The sequence below is a fragment of the Miniopterus natalensis genome, chromosome 17 (genome assembly GCF_054644295.1).
Source record: "Miniopterus natalensis isolate mMinNat1 chromosome 17, mMinNat1.hap1, whole genome shotgun sequence".
Lineage (NCBI taxonomy): Eukaryota > Metazoa > Chordata > Mammalia > Chiroptera > Miniopteridae > Miniopterus > Miniopterus natalensis.
The window spans coordinates 5,057,067-5,077,912 of record NC_142097.1 but is presented as its reverse complement, the minus strand read 5'-3'; positions in this window follow the sequence as shown (position 1 = coordinate 5,077,912).

Below are 20,846 nucleotides of genomic sequence, written 5' to 3'. Positions count from 1 at the left end.
ATGTCTCTTCCATAACTCTTAGGTATTTTTTTAATTAATAGACCTCTATTAGCAGTTTGCTTTCAGGAAAACAGAGAGAAAGTACAAAGGGTTTCCATATAGCCCTTCACACTCCTCCCAATTACCCCTATCATTAATGTTTTGAGTTAGTGTGGTGCCTTTGTTACAACCCATGAGCCAATACCAATAGATATTATTAACTAAAATCCATAGGTTACATGAGGAGTCACTCCTGGTATACACGCCACAGGTTTGGATAAACGTATAATGCCATGTATTCACCAGTACAGTAACCTACAGGCTGATAGTTTCACTTCCTTAAAAGTCCCCGGGCTCTCCTTACACATCCCACTCTTCCAGGCCCCAAACCCTTGGCAATCCCTAATTTTGTTGATGTCCCCACAGTTTTATTTCCCAGAATGTCATGTAACTGGAATCACACAGTATGTTGCCTTTGCAGATCGCCTTTTCTTTCACTTAGCACTATGCATTGAAGAGTTCTCCATTTCTTTTTGTGGTTTGATAGCTTATTTCTTTTCACTGATGAATAATAGTCCATGGTCTGGATATACTACTGTTTGTTTACCGGAATTCACATATTCAAGAACAACTTGGTTACTTCCAAGTTTTGGCAATTATGAACAAAATAGATCCAGAGGCATGGAAGCATGGAACAGACTGACAAATCTCAGAGGGAAGGAGGAGGGGAGGGAAGAGATTAACCAAAGAACGGATATGCATGTAAGCATAAGCCAAGGACACAGGCAATAGTGCAGTAGGCCTGGGCTTGGGGGGGAGGGGGTGAAGAGGGTCAGTGGGGGGGAAAGGGGGACATTTCTAATACTTTCAACAATAAAGATAAATTTATTTTTAAAATGCTATAAATATTCGTGTGCAAGTTTTGGTATAGACATAAGTGTTTTACTCATTTGTGTAAATACCGAAGAGCACAGTTGCTGGATCATATGATGAATATAGTACATAGTTTTGCAGGGAACTGCCAAACTGTCTTCCTAAGTGGTTGGACCAGTTTGCATTCACAACAGCAATGAGTAAGAACCCTTGTGGCTCCACATTCTCACCAGCATTTGATGTCAGTGGGTTTTGATTTTCACCATTCTTACAGGTACACAGTGGTATCTCCTTGTTTCAACTTATGTTTTCCTGGTGACATATGGTGTTGAGCATTGTTTCATGTGCTTATTTGCCATCTACATACCTTCATTAATGAGCTTTCTGTTCATATCTTTTGTCCATTTTTAACGGGTTGTTCACCTAATTTTTGAGTTGTAAGAGTCCCATATATATGTATCAGATACCAGTTGTTTACATGATAAATGGTGTTGTATCTAAGAAATCATAGCCCAACCCAAGGTTACCTAGATTTTCTCCTGTTATCTTCTAGGAGTTTTATAGTTCTGCATTTTACATTTAGGTCTGTGATCCATTTTGAGTTGACTTTTGTGAAAGGTGTACAGTCTGTCTAGAATCATTTTTTTTTTAATGTGGATGTTCAGTTGTGTCAGCATTATTTCTTATTATTTTTTAAAATAATTTGATTTATACTGTCTACAAGTTACAGGAGAACTTGAACGTTTCCTCCAAGTCACTGATTTAATATTCTGTACCCTCCAGTCTTGTTCCCTGTTTGTATTGGCATTTTATTGATCATTTCTAATTCACTATTTGCTTTTTATCTGATCCTTTCATTTCAGATTGTTTTTGATGAGTAAACAACAATCTCTCCAATTTTCTTTGAGAATGTGAGCTGAAGATTTTTTTTAACTGAAACATTTACATATAAATTGGGTGAGCACACATCCTATTGAAAGAGTGTTTATACCTGTTGTCCTGCCGTAGTTATTAATAGCTAAATATAGAATAGTTAATGTTCAAAAGTGTTCACGTTTGGACAATAAATTATATGGTTACTCTCCACATAAAAGTTATGTTTCCCCAAGTTCTAACTGAGCCTGTCTTCATTATGCATCTCTCTACAGTTTTTATGGCTAAAAAATTGTCACCTTCATTTTTTTACTCATTTCACACATTATGCTATTTAACCTTCATAACAACCCTACGAGTGAGAACCATCGTCACCTCCATGAAGAAATGGATACCCCGGGTTTGGGGAAGGAGGCAGGGGAGAGTTCTGTGCTTGTCTTAACTTTCCTTTCTATGAGAAATCCTGGGGATAGGAGATAGGAGAGGGTAGTTGCTTCCTTTGTCATTTTTTTTTATGGGAGGGAAAGGGGAGCCCTTTGAGCCAGGCCGTGTCTGGCAGAGGTGGCCCTTTCTAGAGGCTTCCAGGGGAGAACTTTCCACTTTGGGAGTGGAGCAAGGAGCGAGTAGGAGCAGAGGTAGACCCCCCTCTTAAGAGGCTGAGGATGACTCCTTTTGCAGACCAAGTGGCCAAGCGAGAATTCGCATTCCAGGCCTACAGAAATCCAACCTACCTGCAAAGTATGCCCCCGGGCTCCCCCTGACTTTGAGGGCAGCCTAAATGGTCTTCGTTGGGCCTCTGGCCTGGTGCAGGAAAAATACAAAAGCCAAAACCTTAACCTCTCCAGATAAACTGACCACTCTGGACACACTGATGGCCCAGATGTATTAAACAGTCAGCAGACTAAGGAAATCATGATCCTCCCAGGTACACAGAACCCACCAGAGATATGGCCCAGCCCAGACAGATTTCCGATCCAATCATAACCTAAACGGCCTACTCCAGGAAGTAGTCGCCTACAACTGCATCCTGGCACTGTGAGGGGTGCCACCCACTGGAAAAGGGGGGGCGGGTGAGAGGCAGGAGGCCAACCTGAGGTTACCTGGAGATTCTAGCAGAGCACCTTTGATCTTCTAGCCAGTTGAAACCTGCTACCTAAAAAGTGGTCCATGGACCAGGAGTCTCGGCATCACCTGGAATTCTGCAGAAATGCAGAAATTCGGGCCCCACCCCAGACCTGCTGAATCCGGATCTGCGTTTAGTAAACTCCCCAGGCGACTCATATGCACTTAAAGAAAGAGAACCACTGACACAAATACTTCAGTGTGCTCCCAGAAGTTTGAGCTGGACATAAATTTTATAGGATCACTGTAGCTAAAGACCGTGCATTTATCATTCAGATGGAAACATGCCCGATAACTCACAAATGTCATGGGCAGATAACATAGCAAGTAGATGGTGGTGATTAATAAGGAGTGTGTGTTTTGAAAGCTTTATTTTCTTAATCTTTTAAAAAATAATCTTAGGACATCTACACATTTCTTTGACCTAATCCAGTGCCAAATAGATTCATTAAAAATACATGTGCTTTTAAGCCTGTAACAGGAAGAAACGTTTGGCAGATTTGCCTACTTCCTTCAAGATCCGAACACAACCACAGTTGGGCACTCATTCCTCTCTCACCGAACCTGAGAGTAAGGCTGCTAGTTATGCTCACAATAAATGCACAGAAAATGAATGAAGCCTATTGCAACTTTACAAACAACTGCGAAGAGCTGCTAATGGCCTCCGAGTCCCTGTGGGCCTCATGTCCCACGGGCGCCCCTTGCCATGGGGAAGCGCAGCTGGTCGCCCGGCTCCCTGATTTTGGACTGTCCCTGTGTCTGCTGCTCTTTCTCTTTGCTCCTCCTGACACAGAGACGTTTGTCCTACACTGAAATGTGAGATGGGTTCTGACTGAATTGTTGACATTCCCTTTCCACCTCTTCAGTCCCAGGCGAAGGGACAAGATAAGCGTTTGCATTGGGCTCTTTTTCTTGGCCAGCTTAGAATTCCCGATGCCTTGGGAGACTGCGACGTCAGCGGTCACCCCTTCGCCAGCCACCCTGCTGTGACACGCACGTTTGGGCAGCAACCAGCTGACGGTGGGCTGTGTGCCTCAGAGAAGTTAGGAACGGGGGGAGGGAGGAAGAAACAAACAAACAAATAAGGAAGAAACAAACAAACAAAGATTGAGCTTCAAATGCCCACATTCCCAAAACATAGCTTTTGGAAAGCTTTCCTCCTTGCGACCAGGGAAGCAATGAGCTCTTAGGTGAGCAATGCCAAGGCCACCCCCCAAGAGGAGGAGGCCTTGCTCTCGGCAGTGGTCCTGCCCGGCCACACCCATCTGCAGGGTGGTCCTTCCTATGTGGCCATCAGATGGAGGGCCCCTTTATGACCTGCCCGGGTCAACATTCGTGCTCGCAGGGACTGGGGGCTGCGCCCGCTGTGAAAGGGCCCTGTTTCCTGCCCTTAAGGTAGGCCGAGGGAGGTAAGGAGAGCGTGCGGGCTTGTATGACGTGGGCTGCGCTCCCCACGTAGCTTCCTGGGAACACATGAAGACCCTGGAGAAGAAACTGTTAGGGGGCAGATCTAGACAGAGGGGACCGCACCTCATGCAGTTTCCTGCGCCCAGGCAGAGAAACCGGGGCAACTGCTGGGGCCTAACAGAGGGACAGAGGGACACCTCAGCTGTGAACCTCACAGACAAGAAACTGGAGCAGAGAGAGGACAAGAACAGAAGCAGCTAGTTGGGGGTGGGGGTGGGGGGCAGGGGAATCAGAGCCCAAACTCAAATTATCGGCACGTGTTGCTCCCTGGCCCGCCCTTCCCCCTCCTGACAAATGCCCACCCAGCATTTGGGGGGTCAGGGGACAGCGAAAAGGGCAGTGGACCTGCAACAGGCCAAACTGACAAAGTTTCCTCTCTCGTGACAGAGTAGAAGCTTGGATTAGAAGATAAGCTGTTACAGGAAAAAATAAAATAAAAATAAAATAAAATAAAATAAAATAAAATAAAATAAAATAAAATAAAATAAAATAAAATAAAATAATAAAATAAAATAAAATAAAATAAAATAAAATAATAAAATAAAATAAAATAAAAAAGAAATCTGTCTTGCTTCTCTGTAGTCGTGTCCTGAGAATCGTACCTGCTACAGTTTCCTCTTCTGCCCAAGTCGTACTAGAACGTTTGTATGTTTAAGACGGAGTTCATTTTTGAGACAGGGATTTCTAATTAAACATTAACATCATGCTTCTAATCAGGACTGAGTGGCTATTTCTTGGCAAATGATGTGGTTCATTAGAAAAGGGGTTTTGTTGGTTTGTTTCTTGTTTTTAATGGCATAATTCTCAGGAACAAGCTGTAAGAAGTTCTTGAGCAAATTCAAACTTTCCTGAGGCTAGATAATTGAAATATACTGAATTCTTACATTCTGAACATAGTTTCCTAATAATTTAAATATTTCATAATGTATTGATAAAGTAATAATTTGTATTAAGCACTGCTTATTCTTTCAGTGTTCAAGACACCTTAAATTAGCTAAGCTCGGGGAACATGTTAGTTTTGGGTCTAAATGAAAAGGCATGTTGAAATTGTATGGAAAAAAAAGGTGTCTAAAACAAAATAGGACATTTGGTTCCTTTTTAAAAGCATCAACCCAGTAAATAAACACAGGCATGGCAAGTAAAGCTCCCTGGCTATCTTCTCTATGAGGCGATGGTTGGAAGAGACGAATAAAAAATGTTTTCAATACAGTAATTTTCCTCTTTGGCTCCTTTTCTAAGCTTTCTTCAGCTCTCCAGCATTTATGACCAGGTTTGCCCTCGTTCGTGTTTCAAGGGCACAGTCATGGAAAAGACCTGAGAAGTCTTCGAAAGTTTGCTACCTAGTTAAGGTATAATTTGTTTCTAATAGGGATTTTTTATGTTTTCTGTACTTAAACACCTCTGCTATACAAACGCAAAGCATCTGACTGGCTTGTGTGTAAAAAGCAAGGACAGGTACACATCACTTGATTTTCTCTCACAGAAAATGCACATCTCATGTGCACGCAGATTGCCACGTACCCCGAAACCTACAGCACTGCATCCAACAAGTCATTAGCTATCGCCGCTAGTGTCCACGTGCAGCATACCGCCAATGAGACGTGTTTTACTTTATTCTTGCTCTCTCAGTTCTCCCACCCTTCTCTCTGCCATACCCCAGACGCCCCGCATCGTGTCCATCACGCCACATCCTTTACCTTCTCGAGGCTGGCGTGGGAACAGCCTCTTCCAGAAGACTTCCCCCAGGAAGGCATGACCCCCTGACACACCCCACGGGAGTCATCTCCAGCCACCCCGTCTCCCTAGACGTTTGGTCCAGTTGCTCATGCGTGTGCAACCCACGCGGGGCCCGCCGCTCTCCTGCGTCCAGTCCCACGCTCCTTAGGGCGCCTTGTGCTCCAGCCTCGGCCCCGTGTTCCCAAGTTTAGGGTACACTGTCCTTCCCGCCCTCACTTCTCCTTCCTGGGTAACAGGACCCTCGGGAGGAAGGCCCTTAGCTCCGTTTCTCAGCCTTTCTGGGGGAGGGGAGGCGGATGGGGGCCGGGCAGATGGGCTGGGCCTCGGGCAGCAGGGAATGGGGACCGAGTGTGTGGGCTGCCGCGTGGTTCGGACAGCTCGCAGTGGGGGGGGTCCCCCGGGGCAGGCGGCGTGGTCCACAGCGGGGCTGCCTGCTTGTGCGCCAGTGAGGCCCGTGTGTGAGTGTGTGTGTGAGTGTTTATGTGTGAGGGTGTGAGTGCGTGTGTATGTGTGTGACTGTGAGTGTGAATGCGTGTGACTGAATGTATGTGTGAGTGAGTTGTGAATGTGTGTGAGTGTGAGAGCGGGTGTGAATGTGTGTTTGTGAGTGAGTGTGTAAATGTGTGTGTGAATGTGTGTGTGAGTGTGTGTGAATGTGTGTGAGAGTGAGTGTGTATGAATGTGTTTGTGAGTGTGTGTGAGTGTGTGAGTGTGAGTGTGAGTGCATGCGTGTGCGTGCGTGCGTGTTCTCTGACAGAGGCGGGCCTTAAGCAATTGCAGGAGCGGATTAAACAGCACGCGTGAGGCTGGCGTTCTCGCGGCTGGTGCCGGAGGCCGCAGGCATTTGGGAAGGACCGAGGGGTGTGAGGTGGGAGAGAAGCACAAGCCAGGGCCTTGGGGACACACTGACCTGTGTCAGGCCTCACGGACTCTGACCTTGTGGTGCAAATATCCTTTAGAAGCTGGGGACCTACCTCATCAGCTAAATACACACCCCTGGCCCAGGCCTGGGAGGCCCTGAGTGGGGGCCCAAGGGAAGGTGGCGCAGCTGGGCCCAGGTGCGCCTCGCACTGAACTGGTGGCTCGGCAGGTGAGCGACAGGGCGTGGGAGCTACAATGGGTGCTGCGAACCCTCCAACCCCCAAATCTCCCAAAGAGCCTCAGTGACCCACTCGAGCTGGAGGCCCAGGAAAGAGAATCCTGGGGTGTGCGGTTTAACACAGTCTATGGATCCCCCAAACAGCCTCACATTCTGCATTTTTTTTTTCTCCTGTTTAAACCGCCCTTTTGGGGGCGCTATTATTAGCAGCCACGGGTAGTTCCTGACTGGTGTGGGGCCCCTGTCACTAAGCGCTGACACTAACTGAGCTACCTAATGAAGGACGTGTAGGGCCAGGCCCTTCTACACAGAGACTTTTCTTGTCCTGATAACATATAGGGTATCACTTTTTAAAAGGTTTTTGATAAACCTTCAAGAAAAGCAAACTTCGAGAAAGAAAAGTTAAAAGGTGAAGGAAATGATAGAAAAGAGCAGAATGAGAGAACCATTTTCTTCCTTTCAGAAAGAAGGCTGGAAGGGAGGTGATCAGCGTCTAGTTGGTCAAGAAAAGCATGACTAAGGGCGAAATGGGCTTGTAAACAAGTGTTAGCTCCGAAGTATTAGCTCCAGTAGGAAAGAATAGTATCAAACTAACAAAATGCCAAGTGTTTTTTATTTTTATTTATTTATTTTAATATATCTTTATGGATTTCAGAGAGAGGAAAGGAGAGGGAGAAATAGAAACATCAATGATGAGAGAGTCACTGATCGGCTGCCTCCTGCATGCCCCCGACTGGGGATCGAGCCCGCAACCCGGGCACGTGCCCTGACCGGGAACCGAACCACGATCTCCTGGATCCTAGGTCGATGCCCAACTGCTGAGCCACGCCGGCCGAGCCAAGTGTTTTTCCAAATAGGACTGCTTTTGTTCATGGCCTAAACTTCTGCGATTTAAGCATCCTCTATAATTTAAGTGTGCTGCCGTCTTGTTTGTTGTCCTCCCTTGTGATTTCTGTTGCATTTCCACTGGCAGGAGTTGCTCCCACACGTGTGAGGTGGATCCTCTGGGGCTGAGTTGGGATTACAGCGGGTTGTTGGAAGGGGTGGGATGCCTGCAGACAATTAAGAGGGGAAGGACACCGAATGGAGCAGAGAAAGCTTTCAGACCTTGATGCAGATCCCGCACCTGCAAAGGAAGGGAGGCAGAAGGATTGCCAGGGAAGGCCTCCGGTTGTGATGAGGTTGGAGAAGGTTTCGGCTAATCAGCGAGGAGCCTGGGAGGGCCCCGCATTGGGTGGACATGGCCACGCCCTAGTGTTAGTGTCATGCTCAGTCAGTGGCTGGGGCTTTTCTGGAAAGAATTTGGTCTCATCTCACAAGCTGAGTTTGATCCTGAAGGTGCTGGAGTGGGAGGCTGTCAAAGTGCCCCCCTCACAGATGAACGGCAGGTTCTCTCTTGAGTAAGATCCCAGCGGCACACTCCCGGGAGTGCCGCAAGCACCGCTGTGAACACGCACAGACTTTCAACATGACAGACAAACCCATTTCTCAAAGCCAAGTTGACAGGCAGAACCCTTATTAGAGCAGAGTGACTGGCCTCCGGTCAGAAATTAATGGGGAACAGTGATTGAATAATTAATTGACCTCTTCTCAAATATATTACTCTTGATTTTGAGCTGGAAGCCTTTGCTGGGTTCACACAGACCCCAGTCAGAAGGGACCATGTGTTGACATCTATCCAGGGTGTCCTCAGTTCCACGTTCAGGGACTTTTCTTCCTACTCAGCACACACCATTCAGGTGAACCATGCTCCCACATCCTCCCCCTCCCCTCAGGCCACCTCATTTCACTTGGTAGGTGAAACCACCCTGAGAAGTACCTGCTCAGGCCTCATCCATTCCCTAACACCCCAGCTTCCAGCAAAACGTGCCTGCTCTGTTTTCCATTTCCGTGGGAGGATGACAACTTAGGCTGTGAGACTGATAAGAGCTCAATGGTCTCCTTATTTGCGTGTATAGGATTTAACCCAAAATAAATGGCTAGCTGATGGGGGCATTTTCAAACATTTGTTCAGGCCCTGGTGAGACTTTGGACTATGTTGGTGTGTAGTCACCCTTTACACTGAGGCAGCAGCTCACACTAACTGTAATGGGCTGTTGTCGATTTTACTCTCAAAACGACCTCAGCAAATGGGTAACAATGACTTATCACCCTATTGGACATGTTAATATCACAGAGGACTTTCTATGGTTTAGATTTTCTACTCCAGCTAGAGGAGTAGAAATAGTGATGAAGTAGCAACGATTAAATAAGTACCTGATAGATGCAAAGAATGGTGCTTGGTTCTTCCAGTGCATGCTGGGTATAATTTAGTTCTCCCGTAGTTACATAGTATAATTCCATTCTATAGGTGAGGATCACAAAGGTTAAGTGGCTTAAGACCTATCAACAGCGAACTGTGTGAGTCAAGCCTGATTCAGGTCAGGCCCATCTGGCTCTTGTCTTTTGCTCTGTCTGTGTGATCCCACAATACACAAGCACATATTAGAGCCTAAGACTTTCCACTCAAACTCAACACCTGTAGCATTAGTAGTGTCTTATAGTTGGTGTGGGAAGGTGGTTGGGATTATAAAGAAAATAAGATTTATATCTACCCCTATTTGGGGAGGGTCATTATACAAATCTCCATGCTTTTTATACATTTGAAAATTTCCATAATAGAAAGAGATGTATAGGAATTTTTACATTCCATAAAGGCATTCAATAGCTACAAATGGCTCAGCACCTCACCAGGACTTTACATAAAGTTTCCCTCTAACCCCAACTGGACACACACACACACACACACACACTCACACAGTCACACAGTTGAAAGCATCTTCTAGCATGAACAATGCAGATATTAATCAGTAGTAAAGATGCAAAACAGAAGTCTAGAGATCTTAGCATTTCCAACACACATCAGCATAGCAAATGTTCCCTTTCCACGTATGAATCCGAACATTCAGCTACATTCACTGTCTTGTGTTTTTTTTCATTTACTCAAGACCAGCCAAACCAAACCAGGCGTCACCAGTGGAGAGAACTGCAAATGTTTGCAAACTGAGCAAATTAGGAGAAAGTCTTCGTTTTAGAGAGACATGAATTATTGTGTGCAGATATAAATAAACATTGTTCTCAGCTCAGGTTCTGTCAACACCTCAGCGCTCCACGCAAACTCATCCAAAGATCAATGAGCTAGTGTTACTCATACATGATGAGCTCCAAAAACCACCTGAAGGGGCACACGCTGTACTTTGCTCAGCTTGTTTGCAAAACTCAGCCCTTGGAATACAAAGCAACCACAAAGTATGCAGCCAACTCTGAAATACGTGTTTTCAGGCAGCCGCAAGGCCAAAACAGCCATTCTCTTTTGTTAGTCCATGCTTCAGTTCTTGGCGTGGGCGCTCTGGGAGGCCCACAGTCTTCTTCCCTCCACCTTCACCATTTCTTAATTAAGACATGCTTATTGTATTTTAAAAATATGGACAATCAAAAAGAAGATTAAAAATTGCCTTAACTCTACCAACCACTGTTAATTTTGAACATGACAGTAGAATTTGTTCAAGTATATACAATTCTATAATAAATCATCTATATATTGTATTGTGTGTTCACCACCCCAAGTCAAGTCTCCTTCCATCACCATTTATCTCCTTTACCCTATTCTACCTCCCTCCAGCCCCCTTTCCCTCAGGTCATCACCATATTGTTGTCTGTGTTTATGAGGTGTTTTGTTTTTTTTTGCTTAATCTCTTCACCAGCCCCCCAACACCTCTCCCCTCTAATAGCTGTCAGTCTGTTCTCTGTATCTATGAGTCTGTTTCTGTTTTGTTTGTTGGTTTATTTTGTTCATTAGGTTCCACATCTAAGTGCAATCATGTGGTACTTCTCTTCCTCTGACTGGCTTGTTTCACTTAGCATAATACTCTCCAGGTCCATCCATGCTGTGGCAAAAAGTAAGATTTCCTTCTTTTTTTATGGCTGAGTAGTATTCCATCGTGTGAATGTACCACAGCTTTTCTATCCACTCATCTAATCGTGGGCACTTGGGCTGCTTCCAAGTCTTCGCTATTGTAAATAATGCTGCAATGAATAGAGGAGTGCGTATATTCTTTTGAATTAGTGTTTGCATTTCTTCTGATATATTCCCAGAAGTGGAATCACTGTGTCATAAGGAAGTTCCATTTTTAATTTTGGGGGGGGGTAGCTCCATACTGCTCTCCACAGTGACTGCACCAATCTGCATTCCCACTAATAGGAGTTTCCTTTTTTCCACACCCTCACCAGCACTTGTTTGCTGACTTATTGGTGACAGCCATTCTGACAGGTATGAGGTGATATCTCACTGTGGTTTTAATTTGCATCTCTCCGGTAATTAGTGACATTGAGCATCTTTTCATATGTCTATTGGGCATCTGTATGTCCTCTTTGGAGAAGAGTCTATTCAGGTTGTCTGCCAATTTTTAATTGGATTGTTTGTTTTTTGGTGTTGAATTGTTTGAATTCTTTATAAATTTTGGAAATTAAGCCCTTATCAGATGTATCATTGGCAAATACACTCTCCCATTCAGTGGGTTCTGTTTTCATTCTGTTGATGGTTTTCTTTGCTGTGCAAACACTTTTTAGTTTGCTGTAGTCCCATTTGCTTATTTTTCTCTTGTTTCCCTCGCCTGAGGAGACATATCAGGAAGAATATTGCTAAGAGAAATATTCAAGATTTTACTGCTTATGTTTTTCTTCCAGGATTTTTAGTTTTGAGTCTAACATCTAAGTCTTCAATCTATTTTGAGTTTATTCTTGTATATGGTGTAAGAAGGTGGTCTCATTCCTTTTTTTTTTTTTTTTTTTTGCATTTATCTGTCCAATTTTCTCTACACTAGTAATTGAATAGACTAGCTTTAGCCCATTCTGTGTTCTTGCCTCCTTTGTCAAATATTAATTGGCCATAAAGGTGTGGGTTTATTACTGGGCTCTCTATTCTGTTCCATTGATCTATATATCTATTTATAGGCCAGTACCATGCTGTTTTGATTGCTATGGCCTTGTAGTATAGTTTGCTATCAGCAATCATGATTTCTCCAACTTTGTTCTTCTCAAGATTGCTGTGGCTATTTGGGTTTTTTTATGGTTCCATATAAATTTTTGGAATATTGGTTCTAGTTCTGTGAGATAAGCCATTGGTAACTTGATAGGAATTGCTTGAATCTATAGATTGCTTTGGGGAGTATGGACATTTTAATGATGCTAATTCTTCCTATGCATGAACATGGTATATGCTTCCATTTATTTTTATCTCCTTCATTTTCTTTCTTCAGTGTCTTATAATTTTCTGAGTATATGTCTTTTACATTCTTTGATAAATTTATTTTTTTTTAATGCAATTTTAAGTGGGATTTTTTTCTTAGTTTCCCTTTCTGATAGTTCATAATTGGTATATAAAAATGCAACTGATTTCTGTATATTTATTTTGTCTGATGCTACTTTACTGAATTAACTTATCCATTCTAGTAGCTTTTTGGTGGAATCCTTAGGGATCTCTATAAACAGTATCATGTCACCTGCAAATAATGAGTTTTACTTTTTCATTGTCAATTTGGATGCCTTTTATTTCTTCTTCTTGTCTGACTGCTGTGGCTAGGACTTCCAGTACTATGTTGGAAAAAAAGTGGTGAAAATGGAAATCCCTGTCTTGTTCCTGAACTTAAGGGAAACATGGTTTTTGAGCATTGAGTATAATGTTGGCTGTGGGTTTATCATATGTTGCCTTTATTACGACGTTGAGGTATGTTCCCTTTATTTCTACTTTGCTGAAAGTTTTTATCATAAATGGGTGCTGGATTTTATCAAATGCTTTTTCTGCATTTATTATATGATCATGTGGTTTTTATCCTTTATTTTGTTTATGTGATGTATCACGTTTATTGATTTGCAGATACTGTACCAACCTTGCATCTCTGGATTCGCCACCTTCTTGTATCCTTGATTGTAGAATTTTTAATGTATATGTGCTCTTCAAAATTAAAATGGGAACATGCTACAGGTAACTTGCTTTGTTTATTCAAGTATAGTTATGAGCATTTTAATGCCTATAAACAACCTTACTTTTACAACATATTTACAATGTCTACACGTGTGGACATAAAGACATTTATTCAGTCAAGACATCATTTTGTATTTATCAAGAATTGTTACTGGACATTTAGGAGGTTGTTTTCAAATTTTTGCTCCTAAAACTAAGCTTGGATGATTATTTTAATAGATAATTATTTTTACAAATGTATTATTATTTACTTAGGATAAATTCTTAGAAGTAGAATGCACAGATATGAACTTTTTGAGGCTTTTAATACAAACTGCCTTCCAGAGAGAGTATACAAATTGACACTCCTCCTGCATCCTGACCGCATTGAGTTCCTTCCTGTTCATATCATTTTGTGCATTTGTTATTTTTCTCTAAGGCTATCCACATTTTAAAAGTGGCAATCCCTTGTCTGTCATATGTGATGCAATTCTTTCCTCATTTTTTATTGTCTTTTAACTTGATTAGTTGTTTTGGACACAAAAATAGTTTTAAATTTTTAAGTTAAAAATATATGTATATTTATCTTTCTGGAGTCTATTACTTAAGACATACTTAGATTATGCTTCCTAAGCTTATATTTTCTTCTATTAACTCATTAAAAATTTTTAATCCACTTGACATAAACTTTTGGAAATAGTGCGAGGTATAGACATCACGTATTTCCTCCCAAGTGCTCAGTGGCCCCTACACTGTTTTTAATATAAGCACCCTTTCCCATACTGATGGAACATGCCGCCCTTATCTAAATATGCTAAATACTTATACTTTCTTTGGTCTGTTGTTAGATTTTTTTATTCTCTTCCATTAATTTTTTTTTTTTAATATATCTTTATTGATTTCAGAGAGAGGAAAGACGAGGGGGAGAGATAGAAACATCAATGATGAGAGAGTCATTGATCGAGCCCGCAACCCGGGCATGTGCCCTGACCGGGAATCGAACCCTGATCGCCTGGGTCCCAGGTCAATGCTCAACCGCTGAGCCACGCCCGGCCGGGCTCCACTGATTTTTCTATCTATTCTTGGGCATGTACCACCAAGTAGTTTTAGCTATTGGGGCTTTACAGTACAATCTAACACCTTAGCAGAGAGACCTACCTTATTTCGTTTTACTTTCTAACTTTTCTTGGCTATTCTTACTCATTTATTCTTCCTGAAAAACTTTGGGATCTGGGATTATGTATAGATTAGAGAAAATTAACAACATTACAATATTCTCTCTCCTAATTCAGAAACGTGGTACATGTTTCACTTTATTTGTCTTCTGTTATGTTCCTGCAGTAGAGTCTTACCTGTATATTTCGCTGCTCACCTACAGTCCTGAGACGCCCTGACACTGCAGTCATGTTGGAGCTATTTGATTAGTTCGCACTGATGGGCTGGGAATATAATAGGCATTTCCCATTTATGATCTGGGGGAATTAAGAGGACGGTGAGTCCTTCACACTCTCTCTCCCTCTAAGGTAGTGACCACAGAGGCCTCATGTTGAGAAAGGTGGAGTCACAGGTTGGAAGAGCCTGGATCTGTTGGTTGTGGCTTGGAGGATGGCAGTGTTGAGTCACACAGCCTGCATCCAGCTCTAAGAACAGGTAAAACTTTTGTTTGCGTCATGCCGTTTAGATTTGAGGACGTACTTGTCACCATAGTAGAGTCCCTTAGTAAAGGTTGCAAAGTTGTTACTCAGTTTATGTCTAAATGTTGGTGTCTCTGTTACGTGATAGGGGAAACCGTGTCTGATTTACCACATTATTACTTTACACCAGACAGGAGGGGAAGGGAATAGATGAGGGCGGGCACTTCACAGCTTCTATTTCTGGCTGCAGTTGGAGCGCACACTTAGCGAGGGCTTGAGGGCAAGGCTCCAAGGCAGTCCTTCCCAACTGGAACCCACTTCCTCAGCGGTAAGCCAGCTCCGCAGCTGCCCGGCTTCCCTTCGCCTGGGAACTCGTTCCAAGTCTGAATGTGACTGAACACTTCAAGCAGCCTGTGTGTCTGTACCTGATACATTCACTCCCTGGTTCTGTTTGTCCTGGCTCCCAGCCCCTCGCGCTCAAGGTTTGAGGAGGGAGCCAGTGATTGAATTTTGCTTACTGGCCCCCTCTCTCCATACACGAGTCTCACCCTTTATGTCATGAATCACAGACTGATGCGTTCTTTTCTCAATCTCGCCTCACCTATACTCTAATTTACAGAAATTTTTAGAAATTATATAGCCAAATGGGCGCTACCCCTGGTTTCAAATGCAGGCATGTTCTTCTCAGAGAGAATTTGAGAGGGAGAATTAATGACATGTGGATGTGCAAACATCATTTTAAACGAGTGGTCCTTTCATGGATATTTTCAGAACTTGGAAAAGACTAAATGGAAACCCAGATGTCGGTTGAGGGAACAAGTTATCTCCTTCCCTCTCCCCTCCACCGTCCTCTGTATGTGGAAGGGAGGAGTGCTACAGAGATTTATTTTCCCACTGAAACTGTCCTCAGAAAATGGAAATGATTACAGTCAGTTTCAAATGCTATTTTTCCCTCAGTTGCATAAATCATGCATGCTGGCCAGGAATCATTTCCAGTGGGTGTCGTCCTTGTGTCTGTCAGATCCTGGTTTCCAAATACCCGTTCACGGATGAGATCTTATCTGTGTAAAGTGTTTTTCACTATTCTGGGGTAAAATATATTAAACACGAGTTCTTTTTTTTTTTAAAACTATTTAATTTAAACAGCTATCACATTATATCCTTTTAGTATTTTTGGCATTAAAATAATCTTCTATGAAGCGATTATATGTACACTACAGATGGTAGTTTGATTTGTTTTAAACCCCTTTATAAAGTTAAAAGTTGGCACTCTTGTGTTGGTTTCTAAATTATTCTTGAATTTTTTTTCTAGTCTATATAATCCCAAACCCTATGAACCACTGGAATGTGTCTTCAAATAGATTTTCAGCAAGTGGAATATTTTTTGTGCCCCTGCATTTTTGAGAATGCCTGCCTGTCCCACTGAAAGACAAATTGCTGGGTATAAAGTTCTTAGCTCATAACTTCCCCCCTCAAAACCCTGTGGAATCATTTGGCATCTAACTGTTGCAGAGGAAATGTCTGAGACCAACCCAAAGTTTTGTGCTCTTGTAAATAAATTTCTAATGGATAGTTTCAAGATTTTTTTTCACTTATTATACCTTCCCCTTTCTCGAGGCACTGCAATACAATGTCCCCAAGTGCAGTCACTGAGATAGGATACGTGATGGCGGAAGGCCCAGGGGTCAGATTCTAGCATCACCTAAATGCAAATCTAATTCCACACTTTACCAGCCACGTATCCTTGGATAGTGTTATGGGATGAATTGTGTCCCCTAAAAAGATATGTTGGCATCCTATACCCTAGTACCTACGAAGGTGACCTTAGTCAGAAATAGGATCTTTGCAGGCGTCATCAAATTAAGATGAGGTCATTAGAGTGGGCCCTAATCCAGAGCGCTCATGTCTGTAAAAGGGGGAAATCTGGACACAGACACACACACAGAGAATGCCTTGTGAAGGCAGAGACCAGAAGTAAGGAGGCCATGTGAAGACAGAAGCAGAGATTAGAGTTTTTCTGCCACAAACCAGGGAGGCTACTGGAAAATGGAAGAAGGAAGGACCCTCCCCTAGAGGCTGCAGAGGGAGCATGGCGCTGCCCACGTCTTGGTTTCAGCTTCCAGCCTCCCAATCCGCACCTGCTGCTTTAAGCCACTCAGTTTATGGTATTTTGTTAAGGAGGCCCTAGGAAACTAATTCAGATTTCTCAGACTTTGAGCTTTAATTACTTTATCTAAAAAATGTGACCAATATGTTAGTTTATAAGATTGTTGAGGTTAGATCTGATTAAATGAGATAAGATCTATAAATTTCTCGCAGGTTGGGAATAAGTAGGATGGGTTGCTTGTTATCAATATTGTCCCCACCACAGTACCTTCCTTGAGTAGCCTTCTCTCCTGGAAATACTTTCTTTCTTTTCCTGTACTCTTGACATTTTTATACAAAGCTACTGTGATTTTTATAAAACAATGTCATTTTTCTTAACTGGATTCCAGGCCCACCCCCAAAGACTATGATTGGGTAAGTCTTGGGTAGGCCTCTGGAATGAGGAATATGTGAAGGTGCCCAGAAACTAACTCCCATTAAGTATCGAAAGTACAACATAGTTTAAGTCATAGATCTGTTCTATTAAATTAATATAGGTATTCCTGTTATACAAATATGGAAACTGAGGTCAAAGGAAATGGAACCCAAGTCAGAAAACGTAAAATCAAGTAATTTTTTGAGGCTGAAATGTCAATAACTTCACCAGTTTGAGGAAATGTGAACCTTTAGACTAGTAAGAAAAAGTGCCCGATAATGAGGACTCCATAACACATAAAATATGGGAGACAGTCCAGTATTAGGAGTAAGAACACATGCTTTGGAATCAGACAGGATTAATTCTAGCTGTAGCATTTACTTTCTACCTATGCAAAAATTATTTAACCCTTTAACGTCTCAAGCTCGGCTTGTGAAAAGTAAATGAGATGTCATGACAAAGCATTTCATACACAGTAGGTACTAAATAAATGGTATATTTGCAGACATTCAAATTTATCTAAAAAAAGAAATCAGCATCTTCACTTTGTGCTATTGTCTCAAATATACAAATGCAGGGAAAAAGAACACCGATAGATGAGAACTTGTAACTAATTTTAGAAAAGACGTGATGCCCATGCCTTCCTAGTAGCTTATTGTTTGAAGAGTAACTTTCCTGGAATTCTCTTAATTTGCCTTTAGCACATGTCCTTGTACCTTGGAATATTCTATTTTTCAAACTACTGCTGGGTCATTTACCAGAATATGTAAGATCCATTTTTAAGATTTCCAAATAGCTAAATATGTGTACTTAAGGATATTTATGGGTTATGATTTCCTCAAGCTAGTGCCCAGTAGGATTTGTTACCTGCTACCCTTGGAACGTTTCTTCACATTCTTCACATGGCTCCAAGATGCCAAGGAGGGGGCCAGGAAAGGGATGGGGGGAAACAGGGCATTTTCACATCAAGGGACTCGGGCACATAGAAAAGAGCAAACAAACAAGACAGGAAACGAATCTGCACAATACTGTTTCTTCTATTTTTGTGTTATTTAAATCGTGATGTATTATATACTAGAGACAGGCCCCATATTCAAATTTCTTTTACTTTTCTTAGACAGGACATGCTTCTCAGATACCTGATATGACTGCAGTTGTTTCTTCATGCCATCTACTTCCAGCGAGCTCTGAGGCCAGGCTGCTCAGCTCTCCTGTCCTGGAGGAATGGATCAGTCAGCAGGCAGTGAACAGGGAACCAAGCAGTAGCTTGAGCACAACCATATGCTCGTAGCAGCAAGTCTGCAAGTAGATGTCCCAGACCTGGTGCAGTGGCTCAACAGTTTCATCAGGAACTGGTTCTGTTTCTCCAGGGTGCCTCCTCTGCGTGCTTTCTGTCCTCACGCTTGTCACTCCATAGTTGCAAGGTGGCTGACTCAGTTTCAGGAATTACATTCTCAGCCCCGCTTCTCGAGAATAAAAGGGGAAAGGCATGCCCAGCTGCTTAAGCAGTAAACCCAGAAGCCTCGCCAGCAGGTTTCTCCATCTCTCTAGCCAATATTGGGTAACATGGCCATGCCCAGGCTTAAAAGAATGCTGGGAGAGTATTAGGGACATGTGAATGAGATTCCTCTGACTTAAAGCAATCACGATCGTCCCCTGCTAGTTGATTTCAGCATTCCTGAACTGCACTTCTCACTCTTGGTATCCCAAAAGTCATGGGTAGAATCGAGCCCTGGGGAAGGAAAAGGGCAATGGCGGGTTACAGCTCAGGTGTGACATCTGACTAGAGTTATCTTGGACTAGGATTCTATCCTGTTGTTATGGGTTACCTTGGAAGAACTGTTAAGAGAACCTAGGCACTGATTTAAGCCACTGAAGCTCGGAGGAAGCTAATTTGTTAACTTGAATCTGTATACTTAGAGTGGAACATCTATTCAAACAAGAATTCAACGTGGTTATCTGCTCTGGTTCCAGACCCACCCTTCTGTTCTGTGTCTAGTGGTGTTGAAGCTGGGAGTCTGCAACCCACACTCCTGAAAACTCAGCTTGACTCTGCCAATAAGGGGCAGCAATGCTGCCAGGCTAGGAGATGGAGTAGGAGCCTCTTCCTCCCTGCCTCCCGTCTGCTCGCAGTTCCTGCGCAACTCACCCCACTGCTTCTTCACTCCAGCAGCAGTAGCTGAGCCCAGAGGACAGTTCTTCTAAAACACAGAACCACTTGGTCAGGTCTCCCTCAGAGACCAAAGCACCAGTAGCACATGCCCCTTTCCTCTAAGTTTCTTAATTGTCATCATCCTGACTTTGTCTTGTTTCCCCAGCCAAAGAGGTGGTAGCTGCTTCCCGCAGCTGCTACCTCTGTGACACCAGAGTTCTCTTTTTACCCTTTCAATTACTTAGTTAACAACATTGTATGTGTTAATGTTTACATTCAAGTTATTGGTGTGATTTCTGTCTTCTGACTGGACTTGACTGAGTAGCGTTGTCATGAAGAGACAGCCAGCCAAAGGCAGGGTCCTGATGAAATAAATACTCCATGCTTCCCTACATCTGAGCTGACTAGTGTAGCACAAGATACCTTTGCTAAGCCTCCAAAGGAGCATAAGGGCAGATCCCATCTGACTAGGAGTCTGAGCACCCACATCTTTCCAGGGCCTCCTTTCAAAGCAGAGGACCTCTCTCATGCAAGAGATATCCAGGCCTAACTTGTCACCACCCACTCCCAAAATCATGGGACTAAGGGAAGAACTATCAAAAGTGATGAGTAGGGCCCTAGCCGGATGGCTCAGTTGGTTGGACCACTGTCCTGTACATCAAAAGGTTGTGGGTTCATTTCCCAGTCAGGGGCACATACAAGTGAGAAATTTATTTCTCCCCCATGTATTAGTCCAGGGCTAGTAACACAGTTCCGTACCCAGTAGGTACCCAAAGCTCCACCTATTTTGTTGCTCTGCTGGCTTCTGTGTAATCACAGGTGGCTTGGATCTTGTGATCCAAGATGTTGTTCAAGCCCAGCCAGGCATGGCTCACCGGTTGAGCGTCGACCTAGGATCCAGGTGATCGGGGTTGGGATCCAGGACACATGCTCGGGTTGGGGTTCGATCCCCAGTCAGAGGCGTGCAGGAGGCAGCCGACCAATGACTCTCTTATCACTGATGTTTCTATCTCTCTCCCTCTTCTTTCCTCTATCTGAAATCAATAAAGATATATTAAAAAAAAAAAAGAAAAAAGATGTTGTTCAAGTTCCAGCCATCTCATCTGAATGCTACCAAGCAGGGAAAGACTTGCTGTCTACTGTTAAGGAAACTTGGAAGTTAAACACATCACTTCTGCTTACATCCCATTGACCAAAGTTAGTCACAAAGTCATACCAAGCTGCAAGGGAGGCTGGGAATGTAGTCTTTATTCTGGACTTTGAAAGAGTTAGCATTTACTCAGAAGCTGTAATATAGTATAAAATGCAGCACAGGTAGAAAGACTCCCTAAGGAGAACTTTTATTTGAAACGTTGCTTTCAAATTCTAAAGCAAACCCACTACATAAC